General features: G+C 51.0%; 6 non-coding genes across 6 annotated transcripts; all 6 read right to left on the bottom strand.

Moving 5' to 3' along the window:
- Positions 1-588: 588 nt before the first annotated feature.
- trnam-cau (transfer RNA methionine (anticodon CAU)) lies at positions 589-660 on the bottom strand. The gene has a single exon. It is a non-coding gene; the product is annotated as a tRNA-Met (tRNA).
- Positions 661-7,772: 7,112 nt separating this feature from the next.
- trnam-cau (transfer RNA methionine (anticodon CAU)) lies at positions 7,773-7,844 on the bottom strand. The gene has a single exon. It is a non-coding gene; the product is annotated as a tRNA-Met (tRNA).
- Positions 7,845-14,121: 6,277 nt separating this feature from the next.
- Positions 14,122-14,193, bottom strand: trnam-cau (transfer RNA methionine (anticodon CAU)). The gene has a single exon. It is a non-coding gene; the product is annotated as a tRNA-Met (tRNA).
- A 3,105-nt stretch (positions 14,194-17,298) lies between these two features.
- Positions 17,299-17,370, bottom strand: trnam-cau (transfer RNA methionine (anticodon CAU)). The gene has a single exon. It is a non-coding gene; the product is annotated as a tRNA-Met (tRNA).
- A 3,103-nt stretch (positions 17,371-20,473) lies between these two features.
- Positions 20,474-20,545, bottom strand: trnam-cau (transfer RNA methionine (anticodon CAU)). The gene has a single exon. It is a non-coding gene; the product is annotated as a tRNA-Met (tRNA).
- A 3,085-nt stretch (positions 20,546-23,630) lies between these two features.
- trnam-cau (transfer RNA methionine (anticodon CAU)) lies at positions 23,631-23,702 on the bottom strand. Its single transcript has one exon. It is a non-coding gene; the product is annotated as a tRNA-Met (tRNA).
- Positions 23,703-25,183: the final 1,481 nt, after the last annotated feature.

A 25,183-nucleotide genomic window follows, 5' to 3' on the forward strand; every position in this document is an offset into this window, starting at 1 on the left:
GTCTATTGCAAAGTGGGCATCGCTTTCTTTGTTGCTACCGCGCAGCAGTTAACATCTGAGCCCCAAGTGTCCCAGATGAAGAGACTCCGAGTGAAACCTTCACTCACTGAAAGTCCTCCCCACGGCCCTGAGCTGAGGTACTTCAGTCAGTCCAACACAGAAGGGACGGTTAAAAATGAACCAGTTTTGCTCCCTCAGCCTCTCTGTCCCAGAGACAGGCAGTGGGACGGCATAAACGCGGAGCACCGTTCTGGCGCAGACAGAAGCCGTTCAGCCCATCGAGTCCACGGCGACTGCATGTCTCTCTCTCTCTCTGAGGATATTCACAATCAGTGGTATACGTCCTAATAGTGGGGGAACTGTGTCTGAGTCGTGATGCGGTTTTTGACATGCTTGTCATTCACGTCTTGTCATGCAGCGAATGGACGAAAATGCGACTTGACCAGCTCATTGGCATCGCAGAGAACTGCTTTTGCCATTCAGTTCAGAAGAACACGGTGCCACTGAGACTTCTAAAACCACGCCCCTTGAATGGAGTGGAGTTGGTGAGTGCACAGATACGCTACGTGTCATTCAGAATGAGAACAATAGCAGAGGATGGTTTCGATCCATCGACCTCTGGGTTATGGGCCCAGCACGCTCCCGCTGCGCCACTCTGCTGCCACGCTCTGACCTCTGTACACAGAGCACTTCAGCTTTTCATCTGGCACGCGGCATGCACGTTCGAGACTGATGTCAAAGACCTTCGCTGCTGTCGTGTAATATGCTGTTTCGCAGACGTATGGAGGCCGTGTAAATAGAAACGTTTTTACTAAATTCCCACATTCTGTTGGTCGAACTGTGATTTCACACTGAATCACAACACGTGTCGGCCCACCTTCGCTCTGCTGGTTCTATCCTTAAGTCAACGTGTGTCTCTATTCGTTTCATTCTCTCGCCTTCTCAGCGTAAATCTGCACATCTGAACGTGACCACCGAATTCCCTTTAGTAACCATTGAATCTTCCTCTTTGTCAATGTCAGACAGGGACTTACTTACCCTCACCACTCCCTGTACGAAAACGTTCTTCCTCCTGTCACTTGTACTTTTATTTTCCTGTTGACTTTAAAATTCTGCCGAATCGTTGTGGATCCTTTTAGGTGTGGGAGCATTTTCACAACATTATTTCCTGTTTCTAGGTCCCTCACGACTTGGAAAATTTCGGTTCTCCGAGGAGAGCTGTCCCAATTTTCCAATTTACCTTCATTGCTGACATTCCCCGAACACCGCACAGCTCACGTCAACCTGATCGACACTACCTCCAACCATTTCACTTCCCTGTTTTCTGCCTTGTCCGTACTCCAGACAGCCCAACCTCGTTTCACCAAGGTGATTTTTGCGAAAATTAATCAGGCAGTTTTGCAAAAGTCAAGTTAAAAAAGATGACGTCGGGCTTGTCCGGGATTTGAACCCGGGACCTCTCGCAAGTCATCACAGTAAAGCACCCAAAGCGAGAATCATACGCCTAGACCAACGAGCCAGAGAGCCGGTGCACAACAAAGGCCCCACACCGCTTGAGTGATCTGAGACGTGCTCACTATGAAATACCTTTGAGATTGCTCTATGAATTGCAAGCTGCAAAGAGTTTCTCGAACAGCTGTTTCTCATTCAGTCTCCCTGCTGCTGTTTGTCACGTCCCCAGGAATCGGGCTCTCTCTACTGGCAGATAATTCAACCATTTTGTTTTGAAACTCTTCTATGACACCCGAGCGGCCAGTGACAAGCATTGCCCTCCTCACTATACGATACAGAGAACAGGAGAAGACCACGCAGAACTCCACGAGTGTATCAACTCGACTGTGCGCATTGGGCCAGTATATCACTGTGAAATATTTATGCTGCAAATGTGTTGCTGGTCGAAGCACAGCAGGTTAGGCAGCATCTCAGGAATAGAGAATTCGACGTTTCGAGCATAAGCCCTTCATCAGGAATAAGAGAGAGAGAGCCAAGCCGGCTGAGATAAAAGGTAGGGAGGAGGGACTAGGGGGAGGGGCGATGGAGGTGGGATAGGTGGAAGGAGGTCAAGGTGAGGGTGATAGGCCGGAGTGGGGTGGGGGCGGAGAGGTCAGGAAGAGGATTGCAGGTTAGGAGGGCGGTGCTGAGTTGAGGGAACTGACTGAGACAAGGTGGGGGGAGGGGAAATGAGGAAGCTGGAGAAATCTGAATTCATACCTTGTGGTTGGAGGGTTCCCAGGCGGAAGATGAGGCGCTCCTCCTCCAGCCGTCGTGTAGTTGTGTTCTGCCGGTGGAGGAGTCCAAGGACCTGCATGTCCTCGGTGGAGTGGGAGGGGGAGTTAAAGTGTTGAGCCACGGGGTGATTGGGTTGGTTGGTTCGGGCGGCCCAGAGGTGTTCTCTGAAGCGTTCCGCAAGTAAGCGGCCTGTCTCACCAATATAGAGGAGGCCACATCGGGTGCAGCGGATGCAATAGATGATGTGTGTGGAGGTACAGGTGAACTTGTGGCGGATATGGAAGGATCCCTTGGGGCCTTGGAGGGAAGTGAGTGTGGAGGTGTGGGCGCAAGTTTTACATTTCCTGCGGTTGCAGGTGAAGGTGCCGGGGGTGGAGGTTGGGTTGGTGGGGGGTGTGGATCTGACAAGGGAGTCACGAAGGGAGTGGTCCTTGCGGAACACTGATAGGGGAGGGGAGGGAAATATATCCTTGGTGGTGGGGTCCGTTTGGAGGTGGCGGAAATGGCGGCGGATAATACGTTGTATGCGCAGGTTGGTGGGGTGGTAGGTGAGAACCAGTGGGGTTCTGTCTTGGTGGCGGTTGGAGGAGCGGGGCTCAAGGGCGGAGGAGCGGGAAGTGGAGGAGATGCGGTGGAGGGCATCGTCGATCACGTCTGGGGGGAATCTGCGGTCCTTGAAGAAGGAGGCCATCTGGGTTGTGCGGTGTTGGAATTGGTCCTCCTGGGAGCAGATGCGGCGGAGACGAAGGAATTGGGAATATGGGATGGCGTTTTTACAGGGGGCAGGGTGGGAGGAGGTGTAGTCCAGGTAGCTGTGGGAGTCAGTCGGTTTATAATAGATGTCTGTGTTGAGTCGGTCGCCCGAGATAGAAATGGAAAGGTCTAGGAAGGGGAGGGAGGAGTCTGAGACAGTCCAGGTGAATTTCAGGTCGGGATGGAAGGTGTTAGTAAAGTTGATGAACTGTTCAACCTCCTCGTGGGAGCACGAGGCAGCGCCGATACAGTCATCGATGTAGCGGAGGAAAAGGTGGGGGGTGGTGCCAGTGTAGTTGCGGAAGATGGACTGTTCCACATATCCTACGAAGAGGCAGGCATAGCTGGGGCCCATGCGGGTGCCCATGGCAACTCCTTTAGTTTGGAGGAAGTGGGAGGATTGAAAAGAGAAGTTATTCAGGGTGAGGACCAGTTCAGTCAGTCGAAGGAGGGTGTCAGTGGAAGGGTACTGGTTAGTGCGGCGGGAAAGGAAGAAGCGGAGGGCTTTGAGTCCTTCGTGATGGGGGATGGAGGTGTACAGGGACTGGATGTCCATAGTGAAAATAAGGCATTGGGGACCGGGGAAGCGAAAATCCTGGAGGAGGTGGAGGGCGTGGGTGGTGTCCCGAACGTAGGTGGGGAGTTCTTGGACTAAAGGGGACAGGACCGTGTCGAGGTATTGGGAGATGAGTTCGGTGGGGCAGGAGCAGGCTGAGACAATGGGTCGGCCGGGGCAGGCAGGTTTGTGGATTTTGGGCAGGAGGTAGAAACGGGCGGTGCGGGGTTGTGGGACTATGAGGTTGGAGGCGGTGGATGGGAGATCCCCTGAGGTGATGAGGTCCTGGATGGTCTGGGAGATGATGGTTTGGTGGTGGGAGGTGGGGTCGTGGTCAAGGGGGCGATAAGAAGAGGCGTCCGCGAGCTGGCGTTTGGCTTCAGCGGTGTACAGGTCAGTGCGCCAAACTACCACCGCGCCTCCCTTGTCTGCGGGTTTGATGGTGAGGTTGGGATTGGAGCGGAGGGAGTGGAGGGCTGCACGTTCTGAGGGTGAGAGGTTGGAGTGGGTGAGAGGGGTGGACAGGTTGAGTCGGTTGATGTCACGGCGGCAGTTGGCTATAAAGAGGTCGAGGGCGGGTAGGAGGCCTGCACGGGGTGTCCAGGTGGATGGGGTGTGTTGGAGGCGGGAGAAGGGGTCGTCAGAGGGTGGGCGGGAGTCTTGGTTGTGAAAGTAGGCACGGAGGCGAAGGCGGCGGAAGAATTGTTCAATATCTCGCCGCGTGTTGAACTCATTAATCCGAGGGCGTAGGGGAACGAAGGTGAGGCCCCTGCTGAGGACTGATCTTTCATCCTCAGAGAGGGGGAGATCTGGAGGGATGGTGAAAATCCGGCAAGGCTGGGAGCTAGGACCTGGTGTGGGACTGGAGCTGGAGCTGGGGGCGGGGTTAGGGGCGGGGACAGAGATCGAAGTAGGGGCGGAGTTAGACGTGGTGACGTTTCTCGACGTGGGGGCGGGGTCATGCGTCGTGACGGAAATAAGCGTGGGGGCGGGGTTACGTGAAGCGACGGGAGATGGCGTGGGGGCGGGGTTATGGGCGGGGTTATGCGTAGTGACGAAAGACGGCGTGGGGGCGGGGAAACCTGAGGATTTGTGCTCCTGCAGGTTAGTGATGTCAGTGGGGGCGGAAGTGGCTGCGTCGACGGCAACCGGAGGGGCGGAAATGGTTGCGGCGACGGAGGAGTGGTGGTCATTCCCGGTGGCCGCGTGGGTCGCGGGTCCGTCGGCGATTGTGGAAGCGGTTGTGTGTGTGGTGGTCACCGGGGCAGTTGTAGGGGCGGCGATCGCGGGGGCTCCGAGGTCGGTGGGGGCGGAAGTGACGTCACGGTCGGCGGCGGCCTTTGGTGCCGCGGGCGCTGTGGAGGCCACATGTGTAATGGCGTCCGACAGGCCGATAGAAGATTCTGGAATAGTTGAGGAGCCACAAGTGTGGGGGTAAGTACATGAAAGTTTTTGGTACTTACTGTCTTTAATCTCTGATAGGGCTAGGAAGAACTGTTTGTTGAGTTTGTGGATTCTTCTGTAGATGAAGAACAGCAGGGGTCCTTTGCAGGTCTGTGAGAGTGTTGTCCTGAGCTGGGGTAGGGCTGATTGCAGGGAGTGTAAGTAGCGACGCATGGCTGCAAGGGTGGAGCGGAGGATCCGGAGGGAGGTCTGTTGCTGGAGGCTTCGGATTTGTTGTAGGTACAGGTTGTCCTGGTTGGGTCCAAATTTTGTGGGTTGGAATGTAGTTCGGAGTCCGTGTGGGATCAGTCGGTTCCTTAGGCAGGTGCTGAGGAAGGAGATGTGGCTGTGGTAACGGGTCTGTTTGAGAACGTGGCTGAAGAGCTTCTGTGCAGAGGAGATGACCTGGGGGGTGCAGTGAGAGAGGGACTCACTGAAATCCTTGTAGAGGGAGGAAGAGAGCTTCTTCAAGGAAGGCATCCTTGTAAGAGGATTCGCAGTAGGTTAAAATCTTCGAGTAAAAAATGAGGTCTGCAGATGCTGGAGATCACAGCTGCAAATGTGTTGCTGGTCAAAGCACAGCAGGTTAGGCAGCATCTCAGGAATAGAGAATTCGACGTTTCGAGCATAAGCCCTTCATCAGGAATAAGAGAGAGAGAGCCAAGCCGGCTGAGATAAAAGGTAGGGAGGAGGGACTAGGGGGAGGGGCGATGGAGGTGGGATAGGTGGAAGGAGGTCAAGGTGAGGGTGATAGGCCGGAGTGGGGTGGGGGCGGAGAGGTCAGGAAGAGGATTGCAGGTTAGGAGGGTGGTGCTGAGTTGAGGGAACCGACTGAGACAAGGTGGGGGGAGGGGAAATGAGGAAGCTGGAGAAATCTGAATTCATACCTTGTGGTTGGAGGGTTCCCAGGCGGAAGATCAGGCGCCCAAGCTCTTTTCGGAAGCAGATGAGAAGGCGAGGTGCAGAACAGAGCGTTGTTATACAGGAAAGCTGCTAAAGACGACATTGAGTGAATAGGAGAGAATGGGCTATGGTTCCAACACGCACCCGTTGCGCCAGGGGTTACACTTCGGGTCCACTCTTCCTTCACTCGCAACACCCCACACCCACCTCCCATAGTGCCAAGTCGCTTTCGCCTGCAACCGCCGAATGTGTAACACCTGCCCATTTACCTGCTCCCTCCTGAATATCCAAGGGCTCAAACATACCTGCCCAGGTGAAGCAGCACTTTTGCCACAACCTATTCCACTGCATTCGCTGCTCACAGTGTCGTTTCCCCAATGTAGCATGAAGCATAAACTGGGTGACTGCTTCGCAGAACATCTGCCCGCAGGAAAAAGGCCCTGACCTGGCGGTTGCCTGCCACTTTAACACATCACCCTGTTCCCTGGCCAACATCTCTGTCTCAGGCTTGCAGCAGTGTTCTAGCTCCAGATGAAAGAACAACACCTCATTTTCCACTTGGAGACCTCACAGCCCTCCGGTCTTCAATATCGAGTTCCATAACTTTAGGGCCTGAACTCCCCCATATCCTTGACCTCGACCACACAAACGACTCCTTGTTATCACCTCGTCTGCTATGACACACTACGTATTGTTAGCCACTAACAGTCTCCATGAACAGTTATTCGCCCTCTCACGCGGATCGTTATTCACTCCTTCGTCCTTCCTATTGTTCTCTCCCTGAGCTTGCGGCAAACACAGCAATGTGCATTGGAGACTCAGAGCCAGCTGAAACTTGCTCAGTGTGAAGTACATTCCACATTGCTCCAAGAATTGCAAGCAGCAAAGCGTTTCCAGAACTTCTGCTTGTCATTCTGTCCCCGGGGCAATGATGTTTGTCTCATCCCCAGGAACTGGACTATCTCCACTGCTCGATAATTAAACCAGTTTATTTCTACTTGCACGTTGTTCTGGGGGTGGGGGTGGGGCGGGGTGTAGGGTGGGGGCGCGTAGAGTCCATTCGCTCTTCTGCTCTCTCTCTCTCTCTCTCTCTCTGAAACCCTTGGGGTGAGAGGTGTCAGTTGCATTAACGCGGGGAACATGAACAACTTTGATTGTGAACTTTCTCCAAAGGTCTGTTATCGGAGAGATAGAAAGATGCTGTGCTGGCAGGACAGAAAGAAATGGACACCGAGGACTCTTCGCCCAGGTCAATTCACATTGTTGTGCAGCCTTCTTGGTGTTCAGAAATCGTCCTTCACGCAGCAATCTTACGGAAAGTCTATTGCAAAGTGGGCATCGCTTTCTTTGTTGCTACCGCGCAGCAGTTAACATCTGAGCCCCAAGTGTCCCAGATGCAGAGACTCCGAGTGAAACCTTCACTCACTGAAAGTCCTCCCCACGGCCCTGAGCTGAGGTACTTCAGTCAGTCCAACACAGAAGGGACGGTTAAAAATGAACCAGTTTTGCTCCCTCAGCCTCTCTGTCCCAGAGACAGGCAGTGGGACGGCATAAACGCGGAGCACCGTTCTGGCGCAGACAGAAGCCGTTCAGCCCATCGAGTCCACGGCGACTCTGAGGATATTCACAATCAGTGGTATACGTCCTAATAGTGGGGGAACTGTGTCTGAGTCGTGATGCGGTTTTTGACATGCTTGTCATTCACGTCTTGTCATGCAGCGAATGGACGAAAATGCGACTTGACCAGCTCATTGGCATCGCAGAGAACTGTTTTGCCATTCAGTTCAGAAGAACACGGTGCCACTGAGACTTCTAAAACCACGCCCCTTGAATGGAGTGGAGTTGGTGAGTGCACAGATACGCTACGTGTCATTCAGAATGAGAACAATAGCAGAGGATGGTTTCGATCCATCGACCTCTGGGTTATGGGCCCAGCACGCTCCCGCTGCGCCACTCTGCTGCCACGCTCTGACCTCTGTACACAGAGCACTTCAGCTTTTCATCTGGCACGCGGCATGCACGTTCGAGACTGATGTCAAAGACCTTCGCTGCTGTCGTGTAATATGCTGTTTCGCAGACGTATGGAGGCCGTGTAAATAGAAACGTTTTTACTAAATTCCCACATTCTGTTGGTCGAACTGTGATTTCACACTGAATCACAACACGTGTCGGCCCACCTTCGCTCTGCTGGTTCTATCCTTAAGTCAACGTGTGTCTCTATTCGTTTCATTCTCTCGCCTTCTCAGCGTAAATCTGCACATCTGAACGTGACCACCGAATTCCCTTTAGTAACCATTGAATCTTCCTCTTTGTCAATGTCAGACAGGGACTTACTTACCCTCACCACTCCCTGTACGAAAACGTTCTTCCTCCTGTCACTTGTACTTTTATTTTCCTGTTGACTTTAAAATTCTGCCGAATCGTTGTGGATCCTTTTAGGTGTGGGAGCATTTTCACAACATTATTTCCTGTTTCTAGGTCCCTCACGACTTGGAAAATTTCGGTTCTCCGAGGAGAGCTGTCCCAATTTTCCAATTTACCTTCATTGCTGACATTCCCCGAACACCGCACAGCTCACGTCAACCTGATCGACACTACCTCCAACCATTTCACTTCCCTGTTTTCTGCCTTGTCCGTACTCCAGACAGCCCAACCTCGTTTCACCAAGGTGCTTTTTGCGAAAATTAATCAGGCAGTTTTGCAAAAGTCAAGTTAAAAAAGATGACGTCGGGCTCGTCCGGGATTTGAACCCGGGACCTCTCGCAAGTCATCACAGTAAAGCACCCAAAGCGAGAATCATACGCCTAGACCAACGAGCCAGAGAGCCGATGCGCGACAACGGCCCCACACCGCTTGAGTGATCTGAGACGTGCTCACTATGAAATACATTTGAGATTGCTCTATGAATTGCAAGCTGCAAAGAGTTTCTCGAACAGCTGTTTCTCATTCAGTCTCCCTGCTGCTGTTTGTCACGTCCCCAGGAATCGGGCTCTCTCTACTGGCAGATAATTCAACCATTTTGTTTTGAAACTCTTCTATGACACCCGAGCGGCCAGTGACAAGCATTGCCCTCCTCACTATACGATACAGAGAACAGGAGAAGACCACGCAGAACTCCACGAGTGTATCAACTCGACTGTGCGCATTGGGCCAGTATATCACTGTGAAATATTTATGCCCAAGCTCTTTTCGGAAGCAGATGAGAAGGCGAGGTGCAGAACAGAGCGTTGTTATACGGGAAAGCTGCTAAAGACGACATTGAGTGAATAGGAGAGAATGGGCTATGGTTCCAACACGCACCCGTTGCGCCAGGGGTTACACTTCGGGTCCACTCTTCCTTCACTCGCAACACCCCACACCCACCTCCCATAGTGCCAAGTCGCTTTCGCCTGCAACCGCCGAATGTGTAACACCTGCCCATTTACCTGCTCCCTCCTGAATATCCAAGGGCTCAAACATACCTGCCCAGGTGAAGCAGCACTTTTGCCACAACCTATTCCACTGCATTCGCTGCTCACAGTGTCGTTTCCCCAATGTAGCATGAAGCATAAACTGGGTGACTGCTTCGCGGAACATCTGCCCGCAGGAAAAAGGCCCTGACCTGGCGGTTGCCTGCCACTTTAACACATCACCCTGTTCCCTGGCCAACATCTCTGTCTCAGGCTTGCAGCAGTGTTCTAGCTCCAGATGAAAGAACAACACCTCATTTTCCACTTGGAGACCTCACAGCCCTCCGGTCTTCAATATCGAGTTCCATAACTTTAGGGCCTGAACTCCCCCATATCCTTGACCTCGACCACACAAACGACTCCTTGTTATCACCTCGTCTGCTATGACACACTACGTATTGTTAGCCACTAACAGTCTCCATGAACAGTTATTCGCCCTCTCACGCGGATCGTTATTCACTCCTTCGTCCTTCCTATTGTTCTCTCCCTGAGCTTGCGGCAAACACAGCAATGTGCATTGGAGACTCTGAGCCAGCTGAAACTTGCTCAGTGTGAAGTACATTCCACATTGCTCCAAGAATTGCAAGCAGCAAAGCGTTTCCAGAACTTCTGCTTGTCATTCTGTCCCCGGGGCAATGATGTTTGTCTCATCCCCAGGAACTGGACTATCTCCACTGCTCGATAATTAAACCAGTTTATTTCTACTTGCACGTTGTTCTGGGGGTGGGGGTGGGGCGGGGTGTAGGGTGGGGGCGCGTAGAGTCCATTCGCTCTTCTGCTCTCTCTCTCTCTCTCTCTCTCTGAAACCCTTGGGGTGAGAGGTGTCAGTTGCATTAACGCGGGGAACATGAACAACTTTGATTGTGAACTTTCTCCAAAGGTCTGTTATCGGAGAGATAGAAAGATGCTGTGCTGGCAGGACAGAAAGAAATGGACACCGAGGACTCTTCGCCCAGGTCAATTCACATTGTTGTGCAGCCTTCTTGGTGTTCAGAAATCGTCCTTCACGCAGCAATCTTACGGAAAGTCTATTGCAAAGTGGGCATCGCTTTCTTTGTTGCTACCGCGCAGCAGTTAACATCTGAGCCCCAAGTGTCCCAGATGCAGAGACTCCGAGTGAAACCTTCACTCACTGAAAGTCCTCCCCACGGCCCTGAGCTGAGGTACTTCAGTCAGTCCAACACAGAAGGGACGGTTAAAAATGAACCAGTTTTGCTCCCTCAGCCTCTCTGTCCCAGAGACAGGCAGTGGGACGGCATAAACGCGGAGCACCGTTCTGGCGCAGACAGAAGCCGTTCAGCCCATCGAGTCCACGGCGACTGCATGTCTCTCTCTCTCTCTGAGGATATTCACAATCAGTGGTATACGTCCTAATAGTGGGGGAACTGTGTCTGAGTCGTGATGCGGTTTTTGACATGCTTGTCATTCACGTCTTGTCATGCAGCGAATGGACGAAAATGCGACTTGACCAGCTCATTGGCATCGCAGAGAACTGCTTTTGCCATTCAGTTCAGAAGAACACGGTGCCACTGAGACTTCTAAAACCACGCCCCTTGAATGGAGTGGAGTTGGTGAGTGCACAGATACGCTACGTGTCATTCAGAATGAGAACAATAGAGGATGGTTTCGATCCATCGACCTCTGGGTTATGGGCCCAGCACGCTCCCGCTGCGCCACTCTGCTGCCACGCTCTGACCTCTGTACACAGAGCACTTCAGCTTTTCATCTGGCACGCGGCTCGCACGTTCGAGACTGATGTCAAAGACCTTCGCTGCTGTCGTGTAATATGCTGTTTCGCAGACGTATGGAGGCCGTGTAAATAGAAACGTTTTTACTAAATTCCCACATTCTGTTGGTCGAACTGTGATTTCACACTGAATCACAACACGTGTCGGCCCACCTTCGCTCTGCTGGTTCTATCCTTAAGTCAACGTGTGTCTCTATTCGTTTCATTCTCTCGCCTTCTCAGCGTAAATCTGCACATCTGAACGTGACCACCGAATTCCCTTTAGTAACCATTGAATCTTCCTCTTTGTCAATGTCAGACAGGGACTTACTTACCCTCACCACTCCCTGTACGAAAACGTTCTTCCTCCTGTCACTTGTACTTTTATTTTCCTGTTGACTTTAAAATTCTGCCGAATCGTTGTGGATCCTTTTAGGTGTGGGAGCATTTTCACAACATTATTTCCTGTTTCTAGGTCCCTCACGACTTGGAAAATTTCGGTTCTCCGAGGAGAGCTGTCCCAATTTTCCAATTTACCTTCATTGCTGACATTCCCCGAACACCGCACAGCTCACGTCAACCTGATCGACACTACCTCCAACCATTTCACTTCCCTGTTTTCTGCCTTGTCCGTACTCCAGACAGCCCAACCTCGTTTCACCAAGGTGCTTTTTGCGAAAATTAATCAGGCAGTTTTGCAAAAGTCAAGTTAAAAAAGATGACGTCGGGCTCGTCCGGGATTTGAACCCGGGACCTCTCGCAAGTCATCACAGTAAAGCACCCAAAGCGAGAATCATACGCCTAGACCAACGAGCCAGAGAGCCGGTGCGCGACAAAGGCCCCACACCGCTTGAGTGATCTGAGACGTGCTCACTATGAAATACCTTTGAGATTGCTCGATGAATTGCAAGCTGCAAAGAGTTTCTCGAACAGCTGTTTCTCATTCAGTCTCCCTGCTGCTGTTTGTCACGTCCCCAGGAATCGGGCTCTCTCTACTGGCAGATAATTCAACCATTTTGTTTTGAAACTCTTCTATGACACCCGAGCGGCCAGTGACAAGCATTGCCCTCCTCACTATACGATACAGAGAACAGGAGAAGACCACGCAGAACTCCACGAGTGTATCAACTCGACTGTGCGCATTGGGCCAGTATATCACTGTGAAATATTTATGCCCAAGCTCTTTTCGGAAGCAGATGAGAAGGCGAGGTGCAGAACAGAGCGTTGTTATACGGGAAAGCTGCTAAAGACGACATTGAGTGAATAGGAGAGAATGGGCTATGGTTCCAACACGCACCCGTTGCGCCAGGGGTTACACTTCGGGTCCACTCTTCCTTCACTCGCAACACCCCACACCCACCTCCCATAGTGCCAAGTCGCTTTCGCCTGCAACCGCCGAATGTGTAACACCTGCCCATTTACCTGCTCCCTCCTGAATATCCAAGGGCTCAAACATACCTGCCCAGGTGAAGCAGCACTTTTGCCACAACCTATTCCACTGCATTCGCTGCTCACAGTGTCGTTTCCCCAATGTAGCATGAAGCATAAACTGGGTGACTGCTTCGCGGAACATCTGCCCGCAGGAAAAAGGCCCTGACCTGGCGGTTGCCTGCCACTTTAACACATCACCCTGTTCCCTGGCCAACATCTCTGTCTCAGGCTTGCAGCAGTGTTCTAGCTCCAGATGAAAGAACAACACCTCATTTTCCACTTGGAGACCTCACAGCCCTCCGGTCTTCAATATCGAGTTCCATAACTTTAGGGCCTGAACTCCCCCATATCCTTGACCTCGACCACACAAACGACTCCTTGTTATCACCTCGTCTGCTATGACACACTACGTATTGTTAGCCACTAACAGTCTCCATGAACAGTTATTCGCCCTCTCACGCGGATCGTTATTCACTCCTTCGTCCTTCCTATTGTTCTCTCCCTGAGCTTGCGGCAAACGCAGCAATGTACATTGGAGACTCTGAGCCAGCTGAAACTTGCTCAGTGTGAAGTACATTCCACATTGCTCCAAGAATTGCAAGCAGCAAAGCGTTTCCAGAACTTCTGCTTGTCATTCTGTCCCCGGGGCAATGATGTTTGTCTCATCCCCAGGAACTGGACTATCTCCACTGCTCGATAATTAAACCAGTTTATTTCTACTTGCACGTTGTTCTGGGGGTGGGGGTGGGGCGGGGTGTAGGGTGGGGGCGCGTAGAGTCCATTCGCTCTTCTGCTCTCTCTCTCTCTCTCTCTCTCTCTGAAACCCTTGGGGTGAGAGGTGTCAGTTGCATTAACGCGGGGAACATGAACAACTTTGATCGTGAACTTTCTCCAAAGGTCTGTTATCGGAGAGATAGAAAGATGCTGTGCTGGCAGGACAGAAAGAAATGGACACCGAGGACTCTTCGCCCAGGTCAATTCACATTGTTGTGCAGCCTTCTTGGTGTTCAGAAATCGTCCTTCACGCAGCAATCTTACGGAAAGTCTATTGCAAAGTGGGCATCGCTTTCTTTGTTGCTACCGCGCAGCAGTTAACATCTGAGCCCCAAGTGTCCCAGATGAAGAGACTCCGAGTGAAACCTTCACTCACTGAAAGTCCTCCCCACGGCCCTGAGCTGAGGTACTTCAGTCAGTCCAACACAGAAGGGACGGTTAAAAATGAACCAGTTTTGCTCCCTCAGCCTCTCTGTCCCAGAGACAGGCAGTGGGACGGCATAAACGCGGAGCACCGTTCTGGCGCAGACAGAAGCCGTTCAGCCCATCGAGTCCACGGCGACTGCATGTCTCTCTCTCTCTCTGAGGATATTCACAATCAGTGGTATACGTCCTAATAGTGGGGGAACTGTGTCTGAGTCGTGATGCGGTTTTTGACATGCTTGTCATTCACGTCTTGTCATGCAGCGAATGGACGAAAATGCGACTTGACCAGCTCATTGGCATCGCAGAGAACTGCTTTTGCCATTCAGTTCAGAAGAACACGGTGCCACTGAGACTTCTAAAACCACGCCCCTTGAATGGAGTGGAGTTGGTGAGTGCACAGATACGCTACGTGTCATTCAGAATGAGAACAATAGCAGAGGATGGTTTCGATCCATCGACCTCTGGGTTATGGGCCCAGCACGCTCCCGCTGCGCCACTCTGCTGCCACGCTCTGACCTCTGTACACAGAGCACTTCAGCTTTTCATCTGGCACGCGGCATGCACGTTCGAGACTGATGTCAAAGACCTTCGCTGCTGTCGTGTAATATGCTGTTTCGCAGACGTATGGAGGCCGTGTAAATAGAAACGTTTTTACTAAATTCCCACATTCTGTTGGTCGAACTGTGATTTCACACTGAATCACAACACGTGTCGGCCCACCTTCGCTCTGCTGGTTCTATCCTTAAGTCAACGTGTGTCTCTATTCGTTTCATTCTCTCGCCTTCTCAGCGTAAATCTGCACATCTGAACGTGACCACCGAATTCCCTTTAGTAACCATTGAATCTTCCTCTTTGTCAATGTCAGACAGGGACTTACTTACCCTCACCACTCCCTGTACGAAAACGTTCTTCCTCCTGTCACTTGTACTTTTATTTTCCTGTTGACTTTAAAATTCTGCCGAATCGTTGTGGATCCTTTTAGGTGTGGGAGCATTTTCACAACATTATTTCCTGTTTCTAGGTCCCTCACGACTTGGAAAATTTCGGTTCTCCGAGGAGAGCTGTCCCAATTTTCCAATTTACCTTCATTGCTGACATTCCCCGAACACCGCACAGCTCACGTCAACCTGATCGACACTACCTCCAACCATTTCACTTCCCTGTTTTCTGCCTTGTCCGTACTCCAGACAGCCCAACCTCGTTTCACCAAGGTGCTTTTTGCGAAAATTAATCAGGCAGTTTTGCAAAAGTCAAGTTAAAAAAGATGACGTCGGGCTCGTCCGGGATTTGAACCCGGGACCTCTCGCAAGTCATCACAGTAAAGCACCCAAAGCGAGAATCATACGCCTAGACCAACGAGCCAGAGAGCCGGTGCGCGACAACGGCCCCACACCGCTTGAGTGATCTGAGACGTGCTCACTATGAAATACCTTTGAGATTGCTCGATGAATTGCAAGCTGCAAAGAGTTTCTCGAACAGCTGTTTCTCATTCAGTCTCCCTGCTGCTGTTTGTCACGTCCCCAGGAATCGGGCTCTCTCTACTGGCAGATAATTCAACCATTTTGTTTTGAAACTCTTCTATGACACCCGAGCGGCCAGTGACAAGCATTGCCCTCCTCACTATACGATACAGAGAACAGGAGAAGACCACGCAGAACTCCACGAGTGTATCAACTCGACTGTGCGCATTGGGCCAGTATATCACTGTGAAATATTTATGCCCAAGCTCTTTTCGGAAGCAGATGAGAAGGCGAGGTGCAGAACAGAGCGTTGTTATACGGGAAAGCTGCTAAAGACGACATTGAGTGAATAGGAGAGAATGGGCTATGGTTCCAACACGCACCCGTTGCGCCAGGGGTTACACTTCGGGTCCACTCTTCCTTCACTCGCAACACCCCACACCCACCTCCCATAGTGCCAAGTCGCTTTCGCCTGCAACCGCCGAATGTGTAACACCTGCCCATTTACCTGCTCCCTCCTGAATATCCAAGGGCTCAAACATACCTGCCCAGGTGAAGCAGCACTTTTGCCACAACCTATTCCACTGCATTCGCTGCTCACAGTGTCGTTTCCCCAATGTAGCATGAAGCATAAACTGGGTGACTGCTTCGCAGAACATCTGCCCGCAGGAAAAAGGCCCTGACCTGGCGGTTGCCTGCCACTTTAACACATCACCCTGTTCCCTGGCCAACATCTCTGTCTCAGGCTTGCAGCAGTGTTCTAGCTCCAGATGAAAGAACAACACCTCATTTTCCACTTGGAGACCTCACAGCCCTCCGGTCTTCAATATCGAGTTCCATAACTTTAGGGCCTGAACTCCCCCATATCCTTGACCTCGACCACACAAACGACTCCTTGTTATCACCTCGTCTGCTATGACACACTACGTATTGTTAGCCACTAACAGTCTCCATGAACAGTTATTCGCCCTCTCACGCGGATCGTTATTCACTCCTTCGTCCTTCCTATTGTTCTCTCCCTGAGCTTGCGGCAAACGCAGCAATGTACATTGGAGACTCTGAGCCAGCTGAAACTTGCTCAGTGTGAAGTACATTCCACATTGCTCCAAGAATTGCAAGCAGCAAAGCGTTTCCAGAACTTCTGCTTGTCATTCTGTCCCCGGGGCAATGATGTTTGTCTCATCCCCAGGAACTGGACTATCTCCACTGCTCGATAATTAAACCAGTTTATTTCTACTTGCACGTTGTTCTGGGGGTGGGGGTGGGGCGGGGTGTAGGGTGGGGGCGCGTAGAGTCCATTCGCTCTTCTGCTCTCTCTCTCTCTCTCTCTCTCTCTGAAACCCTTGGGGTGAGAGGTGTCAGTTGCATTAACGCGGGGAACATGAACAACTTTGATCGTGAACTTTCTCCAAAGGTCTGTTATCGGAGAGATAGAAAGATGCTGTGCTGGCAGGACAGAAAGAAATGGACACCGAGGACTCTTCGCCCAGGTCAATTCACATTGTTGTGCAGCCTTCTTGGTGTTCAGAAATCGTCCTTCACGCAGCAATCTTACGGAAAGTCTATTGCAAAGTGGGCATCGCTTTCTTTGTTGCTACCGCGCAGCAGTTAACATCTGAGCCCCAAGTGTCCCAGATGAAGAGACTCCGAGTGAAACCTTCACTCACTGAAAGTCCTCCCCACGGCCCTGAGCTGAGGTACTTCAGTCAGTCCAACACAGAAGGGACGGTTAAAAATGAACCAGTTTTGCTCCCTCAGCCTCTCTGTCCCAGAGACAGGCAGTGGGACGGCATAAACGCGGAGCACCGTTCTGGCGCAGACAGAAGCCGTTCAGCCCATCGAGTCCACGGCGACTGCATGTCTCTCTCTCTCTCTGAGGATATTCACAATCAGTGGTATACGTCCTAATAGTGGGGGAACTGTGTCTGAGTCGTGATGCGGTTTTTGACATGCTTGTCATTCACGTCTTGTCATGCAGCGAATGGACGAAAATGCGACTTGACCAGCTCATTGGCATCGCAGAGAACTGCTTTTGCCATTCAGTTCAGAAGAACACGGTGCCACTGAGACTTCTAAAACCACGCCCCTTGAATGGAGTGGAGTTGGTGAGTGCACAGATACGCTACGTGTCATTCAGAATGAGAACAATAGCAGAGGATGGTTTCGATCCATCGACCTCTGGGTTATGGGCCCAGCACGCTCCCGCTGCGCCACTCTGCTGCCACGCTCTGACCTCTGTACACAGAGCACTTCAGCTTTTCATCTGGCACGCGGCATGCACGTTCGAGACTGATGTCAAAGACCTTCGCTGCTGTCGTGTAATATGCTGTTTCGCAGACGTATGGAGGCCGTGTAAATAGAAACGTTTTTACTAAATTCCCACATTCTGTTGGTCGAACTGTGATTTCACACTGAATCACAACACGTGTCGGCCCACCTTCGCTCTGCTGGTTCTATCCTTAAGTCAACGTGTGTCTCTATTCGTTTCATTCTCTCGCCTTCTCAGCGTAAATCTGCACATCTGAACGTGACCACCGAATTCCCTTTAGTAACCATTGAATCTTCCTCTTTGTCAATGTCAGACAGGGACTTACTTACCCTCACCACTCCCTGTACGAAAACGTTCTTCCTCCTGTCACTTGTACTTTTATTTTCCTGTTGACTTTAAAATTCTGCCGAATCGTTGTGGATCCTTTTAGGTGTGGGAGCATTTTCACAACATTATTTCCTGTTTCTAGGTCCCTCACGACTTGGAAAATTTCGGTTCTCCGAGGAGAGCTGTCCCAATTTTCCAATTTACCTTCATTGCTGACATTCCCCGAACACCGCACAGCTCACGTCAACCTGATCGACACTACCTCCAACCATTTCACTTCCCTGTTTTCTGCCTTGTCCGTACTCCAGACAGCCCAACCTCGTTTCACCAAGGTGCTTTTTGCGAAAATTAATCAGGCAGTTTTGCAAAAGTCAAGTTAAAAAAGATGACGTCGGGCTCCTCCGGGATTTGAACCCGGGACCTCTCGCAAGTCATCACAGTAAAGCACCCAAAGCGAGAATCATACGCCTAGACCAACGAGCCAGAGAGCCGGTGCGCGACAAAGGCCCCACACCGCTTGAGTGATCTGAGACGTGCTCACTATGAAATACCTTTGAGATTGCTCGATGAATTGCAAGCTGCAAAGAGTTTCTCGAACAGCTGTTTCTCATTCAGTCTCCCTGCTGCTGTTTGTCACGTCCCCAGGAATCGGGCTCTCTCTACTGGCAGATAATTCAACCATTTTGTTTTGAAACTCTTCTATGACACCCGAGCGGCCAGTGACAAGCATTGCCCTCCTCACTATACGATACAGAGAACAGGAGAAGACCACGCAGAACTCCACGAGTGTATCAACTCGACTGTGCGCATTGGGCCAGTATATCACTGTGAAATATTTATGCCCAAGCTCTTTTCGGAAGCAGATGAGAAGGCGAGGTGCAGAACAGAGCGTTGTTATACGGGAAAGCTGCTAAAGACGACATTGAGTGAATAGGAGAGAATGGGCTATGGTTCCAACACGCACCCGTTGCGCCAGGGGTTACACTTCGGGTCCACTCTTCCTTCACTCGCAACACCCCACACCCACCTCCCATAGTGCCAAGTCGCTTTCGCCTGCAACCGCCGAATGTGTAACACCTGCCCATTTACCTGCTCCCTCCTGAATATCCAAGGGCTCAAACATACCTGCCCAGGTGAAGCAGCACTTTTGCCACAACCTATTCCACTGCATTCGCTGCTCACAGTGTCGTTTCCCCAATGTAGCATGAAGCATAAACTGGGTGACTGCTTCGCGGAACATCTGCCCGCAGGAAAAAGGCCCTGACCTGGCGGTTGCCTGCCACTTTAACACATCACCCTGTTCCCTGGCCAACATCTCTGTCTCAGGCTTGCAGCAGTGTTCTAGCTCCAGATGAAAGAACAACACCTCATTTTCCACTTGGAGACCTCACAGCCCTCCGGTCTTCAATATCGAGTTCCATAACTTTAGGGCCTGAACTCCCCCATATCCTTGACCTCGACCACACAAACGACTCCTTGTTATCACCTCGTCTGCTATGACACACTACGTATTGTTAGCCACTAACAGTCTCCATGAACAGTTATTCGCCCTCTCACGCGGATCGTTATTCACTCCTTCGTCCTTCCTATTGTTCTCTCCCTGAGCTTGCGGCAAACGCAGCAATGTACATTGGAGACTCTGAGCCAGCTGAAACTTGCTCAGTGTGAAGTACATTCCACATTGCTCCAAGAATTGCAAGCAGCAAAGCGTTTCCAGAACTTCTGCTTGTCATTCTGTCCCCGGGGCAATGATGTTTGTCTCATCCCCAGGAACTGGACTATCTCCACTGCTCGATAATTAAACCAGTTTATTTCTACTTGCACGTTGTTCTGGGGGTGGGGGTGGGGCGGGGTGTAGGGTGGGGGCGCGTAGAGTCCATTCGCTCTTCTGCTCTCTCTCTCTCTCTCTCTCTCTGAAACCCTTGGGGTGAGAGGTGTCAGTTGCATTAACGCGGGGAACATGAACAACTTTGATCGTGAACTTTCTCCAAAGGTCTGTTATCGGAGAGATAGAAAGATGCTGTGCTGGCAGGACAGAAAGAAATGGACACCGAGGACTCTTCGCCCAGGTCAATTCACATTGTTGTGCAGCCTTCTTGGTGTTCAGAAATCGTCCTTCACGCAGCAATCTTACGGAAAGTCTATTGCAAAGTGGGCATCGCTTTCTTTGTTGCTACCGCGCAGCAGTTAACATCTGAGCCCCAAGTGTCCCAGATGAAGAGACTCCGAGTGAAACCTTCACTCACTGAAAGTCCTCCCCACGGCCCTGAGCTGAGGTACTTCAGTCAGTCCAACACAGAAGGGACGGTTAAAAATGAACCAGTTTTGCTCCCTCAGCCTCTCTGTCCCAGAGACAGGCAGTGGGACGGCATAAACGCGGAGCACCGTTCTGGCGCAGACAGAAGCCGTTCAGCCCATCGAGTCCACGGCGACTGCATGTCTCTCTCTCTCTCTGAGGATATTCACAATCAGTGGTATACGTCCTAATAGTGGGGGAACTGTGTCTGAGTCGTGATGCGGTTTTTGACATGCTTGTCATTCACGTCTTGTCATGCAGCGAATGGACGAAAATGCGACTTGACCAGCTCATTGGCATCGCAGAGAACTGCTTTTGCCATTCAGTTCAGAAGAACACGGTGCCACTGAGACTTCTAAAACCACGCCCCTTGAATGGAGTGGAGTTGGTGAGTGCACAGATACGCTACGTGTCATTCAGAATGAGAACAATAGCAGAGGATGGTTTCGATCCATCGACCTCTGGGTTATGGGCCCAGCACGCTCCCGCTGCGCCACTCTGCTGCCACGCTCTGACCTCTGTACACAGAGCACTTCAGCTTTTCATCTGGCACGCGGCATGCACGTTCGAGACTGATGTCAAAGACCTTCGCTGCTGTCGTGTAATATGCTGTTTCGCAGACGTATGGAGGCCGTGTAAATAGAAACGTTTTTACTAAATTCCCACATTCTGTTGGTCGAACTGTGATTTCACACTGAATCACAACACGTGTCGGCCCACCTTCGCTCTGCTGGTTCTATCCTTAAGTCAACGTGTGTCTCTATTCGTTTCATTCTCTCGCCTTCTCAGCGTAAATCTGCACATCTGAACGTGACCACCGAATTCCCTTTAGTAACCATTGAATCTTCCTCTTTGTCAATGTCAGACAGGGACTTACTTACCCTCACCACTCCCTGTACGAAAACGTTCTTCCTCCTGTCACTTGTACTTTTATTTTCCTGTTGACTTTAAAATTCTGCCGAATCGTTGTGGATCCTTTTAGGTGTGGGAGCATTTTCACAACATTATTTCCTGTTTCTAGGTCCCTCACGACTTGGAAAATTTCGGTTCTCCGAGGAGAGCTGTCCCAATTTTCCAATTTACCTTCATTGCTGACATTCCCCGAACACCGCACAGCTCACGTCAACCTGATCGACACTACCTCCAACCATTTCACTTCCCTGTTTTCTGCCTTGTCCGTACTCCAGACAGCCCAACCTCGTTTCACCAAGGTGCTTTTTGCGAAAATTAATCAGGCAGTTTTGCAAAAGTCAAGTTAAAAAAGATGACGTCGGGCTCGTCCGGGATTTGAACCCGGGACCTCTCGCAAGTCATCACAGTAAAGCACCCAAAGCGAGAATCATACGCCTAGACCAACGAGCCAGAGAGCCGGTGCGCGACAAAGGCCCCACACCGCTTGAGTGATCTGAGACGTGCTCACTATGAAATACATTTGAGATTGCTCTATGAATTGCAAGCTGCAAAGAGTTTCTCGAACAGCTGTTTCTCATTCAGTCTCCCTGCTGCTGTTTGTCACGTCCCCAGGAATCGGGCTCTCTCTACTGGCAGATAATTCAACCATTTTGTTTTGAAACTCTTCTATGACACCCGAGCGGCCAGTGACAAGCATTGCCCTCCTCACTATACGATACAGAGAACAGGAGAAGACCACGCAGAACTCCACGAGTGTATCAACTCGACTGTGCGCATTGGGCCAGTATATCACTGTGAAATATTTATGCCCAAGCTCTTTTCGGAAGCAGATGAGAAGGCGAGGTGCAGAACAGAGCGTTGTTATACGGGAAAGCTGCTAAAGACGACATTGAGTGAATAGGAGAGAATGGGCTATGGTTCCAACACGCACCCGTTGCGCCAGGGGTTACACTTCGGGTCCACTCTTCCTTCACTCGCAACACCCCACACCCACCTCCCATAGTGCCAAGTCGCTTTCGCCTGCAACCGCCGAATGTGTAACACCTGCCCATTTACCTGCTCCCTCCTGAATATCCAAGGGCTCAAACATACCTGCCCAGGTGAAGCAGCACTTTTGCCACAACCTATTCCACTGCATTCGCTGCTCACAGTGTCGTTTCCCCAATGTAGCATGAAGCATAAACTGGGTGACTGCTTCGCAGAACATCTGCCCGCAGGAAAAAGGCCCTGACCTGGCGGTTGCCTGCCACTTTAACACATCACCCTGTTCCCTGGCCAACATCTCTGTCTCAGGCTTGCAGCAGTGTTCTAGCTCCAGATGAAAGAACAACACCTCATTTTCCACTTGGAGACCTCACAGCCCTCCGGTCTTCAATATCGAGTTCCATAACTTTAGGGCCTGAACTCCCCCATATCCTTGACCTCGACCACACTAACGACTCCTTGTTATCACCTCGTCTGCTATGACACACTACGTATTGTTAGCCACTAACAGTCTCCATGAACAGTTATTCGCCCTCTCACGCGGATCGTTATTCACTCCTTCGTCCTTCCTATTGTTCTCTCCCTGAGCTTGCGGCAAACGCAGCAATGTACATTGGAGACTCTGAGCCAGCTGAAACTTGCTCAGTGTGAAGTACATTCCACATTGCTCCAAGAATTGCAAGCAGCAAAGCGTTTCCAGAACTTCTGCTTGTCATTCTGTCCCCGGGGCAATGATGTTTGTCTCATCCCCAGGAACTGGACTATCTCCACTGCTCGATAATTAAACCAGTTTATTTCTACTTGCACGTTGTTCTGGGGGTGGGGGTGGGGCGGGGTGTAGGGTGGGGGCGCGTAGAGTCCATTCGCTCTTCTGCTCTCTCTCTCTCTCTCTCTCTCTGAAACCCTTGGGGTGAGAGGTGTCAGTTGCATTAACGCGGGGAACATGAACAACTTTGATCGTGAACTTTCTCCAAAGGTCTGTTATCGGAGAGATAGAAAGATGCTGTGCTGGCAGGACAGAAAGAAATGGACACCGAGGACTCTTCGCCCAGGTCAATTCACATTGTTGTGCAGCCTTCTTGGTGTTCAGAAATCGTCCTTCACGCAGCAATCTTACGGAAAGTCTATTGCAAAGTGGGCATCGCTTTCTTTGTTGCTACCGCGCAGCAGTTAACATCTGAGCCCCAAGTGTCCCAGATGAAGAGACTCCGAGTGAAACCTTCACTCACTGAAAGTCCTCCCCACGGCCCTGAGCTGAGGTACTTCAGTCAGTCCAACACAGAAGGGACGGTTAAAAATGAACCAGTTTTGCTCCCTCAGCCTCTCTGTCCCAGAGACAGGCAGTGGGACGGCATAAACGCGGAGCACCGTTCTGGCGCAGACAGAAGCCGTTCAGCCCATCGAGTCCACGGCGACTCTGAGGATATTCACAATCAGTGGTATACGTCCTAATAGTGGGGGAACTGTGTCTGAGTCGTGATGCGGTTTTTGACATGCTTGTCATTCACGTCTTGTCATGCAGCGAATGGACGAAAATGCGACTTGACCAGCTCATTGGCATCGCAGAGAACTGCTTTTGCCATTCAGTTCAGAAGAACACGGTGCCACTGAGACTTCTAAAACCACGCCCCTTGAATGGAGTGGAGTTGGTGAGTGCACAGATACGCTACGTGTCATTCAGAATGAGAACAATAGCAGAGGATGGTTTCGATCCATCGACCTCTGGGTTATGGGCCCAGCACGCTCCCGCTGCGCCACTCTGCTGCCACGCTCTGACCTCTGTACACAGAGCACTTCAGCTTTTCATCTGGCACGCGGCATGCACGTTCGAGACTGATGTCAAAGACCTTCGCTGCTGTCGTGTAATATGCTGTTTCGCAGACGTATGGAGGCCGTGTAAATAGAAACGTTTTTACTAAATTCCCACATTCTGTTGGTCGAACTGTGATTTCACACTGAATCACAACACGTGTCGGCCCACCTTCGCTCTGCTGGTTCTATCCTTAAGTCAACGTGTGTCTCTATTCGTTTCATTCTCTCGCCTTCTCAGCGTAAATCTGCACATCTGAACGTGACCACCGAATTCCCTTTAGTAACCATTGAATCTTCCTCTTTGTCAATGTCAGACAGGGACTTACTTACCCTCACCACTCCCTGTACGAAAACGTTCTTCCTCCTGTCACTTGTACTTTTATTTTCCTGTTGACTTTAAAATTCTGCCGAATCGTTGTGGATCCTTTTAGGTGTGGGAGCATTTTCACAACATTATTTCCTGTTTCTAGGTCCCTCACGACTTGGAAAATTTCGGTTCTCCGAGGAGAGCTGTCCCAATTTTCCAATTTACCTTCATTGCTGACATTCCCCGAACACCGCACAGCTCACGTCAACCTGATCGACACTACCTCCAACCATTTCACTTCCCTGTTTTCTGCCTTGTCCGTACTCCAGACAGCCCAACCTCGTTTCACCAAGGTGCTTTTTGCGAAAATTAATCAGGCAGTTTTGCAAAAGTCAAGTTAAAAAAGATGACGTCGGGCTCGTCCGGGATTTGAACCCGGGACCTCTCGCAAGTCATCACAGTAAAGCACCCAAAGCGAGAATCATACGCCTAGACCAACGAGCCAGAGAGCCGGTGCGCGACAAAGGCCCCACACCGCTTGAGTGATCTGAGACGTGCTCACTATGAAATACCTTTGAGATTGCTCGATGAATTGCAAGCTGCAAAGAGTTTCTCGAACAGCTGTTTCTCATTCAGTCTCCCTGCTGCTGTTTGTCACGTCCCCAGGAATCGGGCTCTCTCTACTGGCAGATAATTCAACCATTTTGTTTTGAAACTCTTCTATGACACCCGAGCGGCCAGTGACAAGCATTGCCCTCCTCACTATACGATACAGAGAACAGGAGAAGACCACGCAGAACTCCACGAGTGTATCAACTCGACTGTGCGCATTGGGCCAGTATATCACTGTGAAATATTTATGCCCAAGCTCTTTTCGGAAGCAGATGAGAAGGCGAGGTGCAGAACAGAGCGTTGTTATACGGGAAAGCTGCTAAAGACGACATTGAGTGAATAGGAGAGAATGGGCTATGGTTCCAACACGCACCCGTTGCGCCAGGGGTTACACTTCGGGTCCACTCTTCCTTCACTCGCAACACCCCACACCCACCTCCCATAGTGCCAAGTCGCTTTCGCCTGCAACCGCCGAATGTGTAACACCTGCCCATTTACCTGCTCCCTCCTGAAT

The sequence above is a fragment of the Hemiscyllium ocellatum genome (genome assembly GCF_020745735.1).
Source record: "Hemiscyllium ocellatum isolate sHemOce1 chromosome 27 unlocalized genomic scaffold, sHemOce1.pat.X.cur. SUPER_27_unloc_5, whole genome shotgun sequence".
Classification (NCBI taxonomy): domain Eukaryota; kingdom Metazoa; phylum Chordata; class Chondrichthyes; order Orectolobiformes; family Hemiscylliidae; genus Hemiscyllium; species Hemiscyllium ocellatum.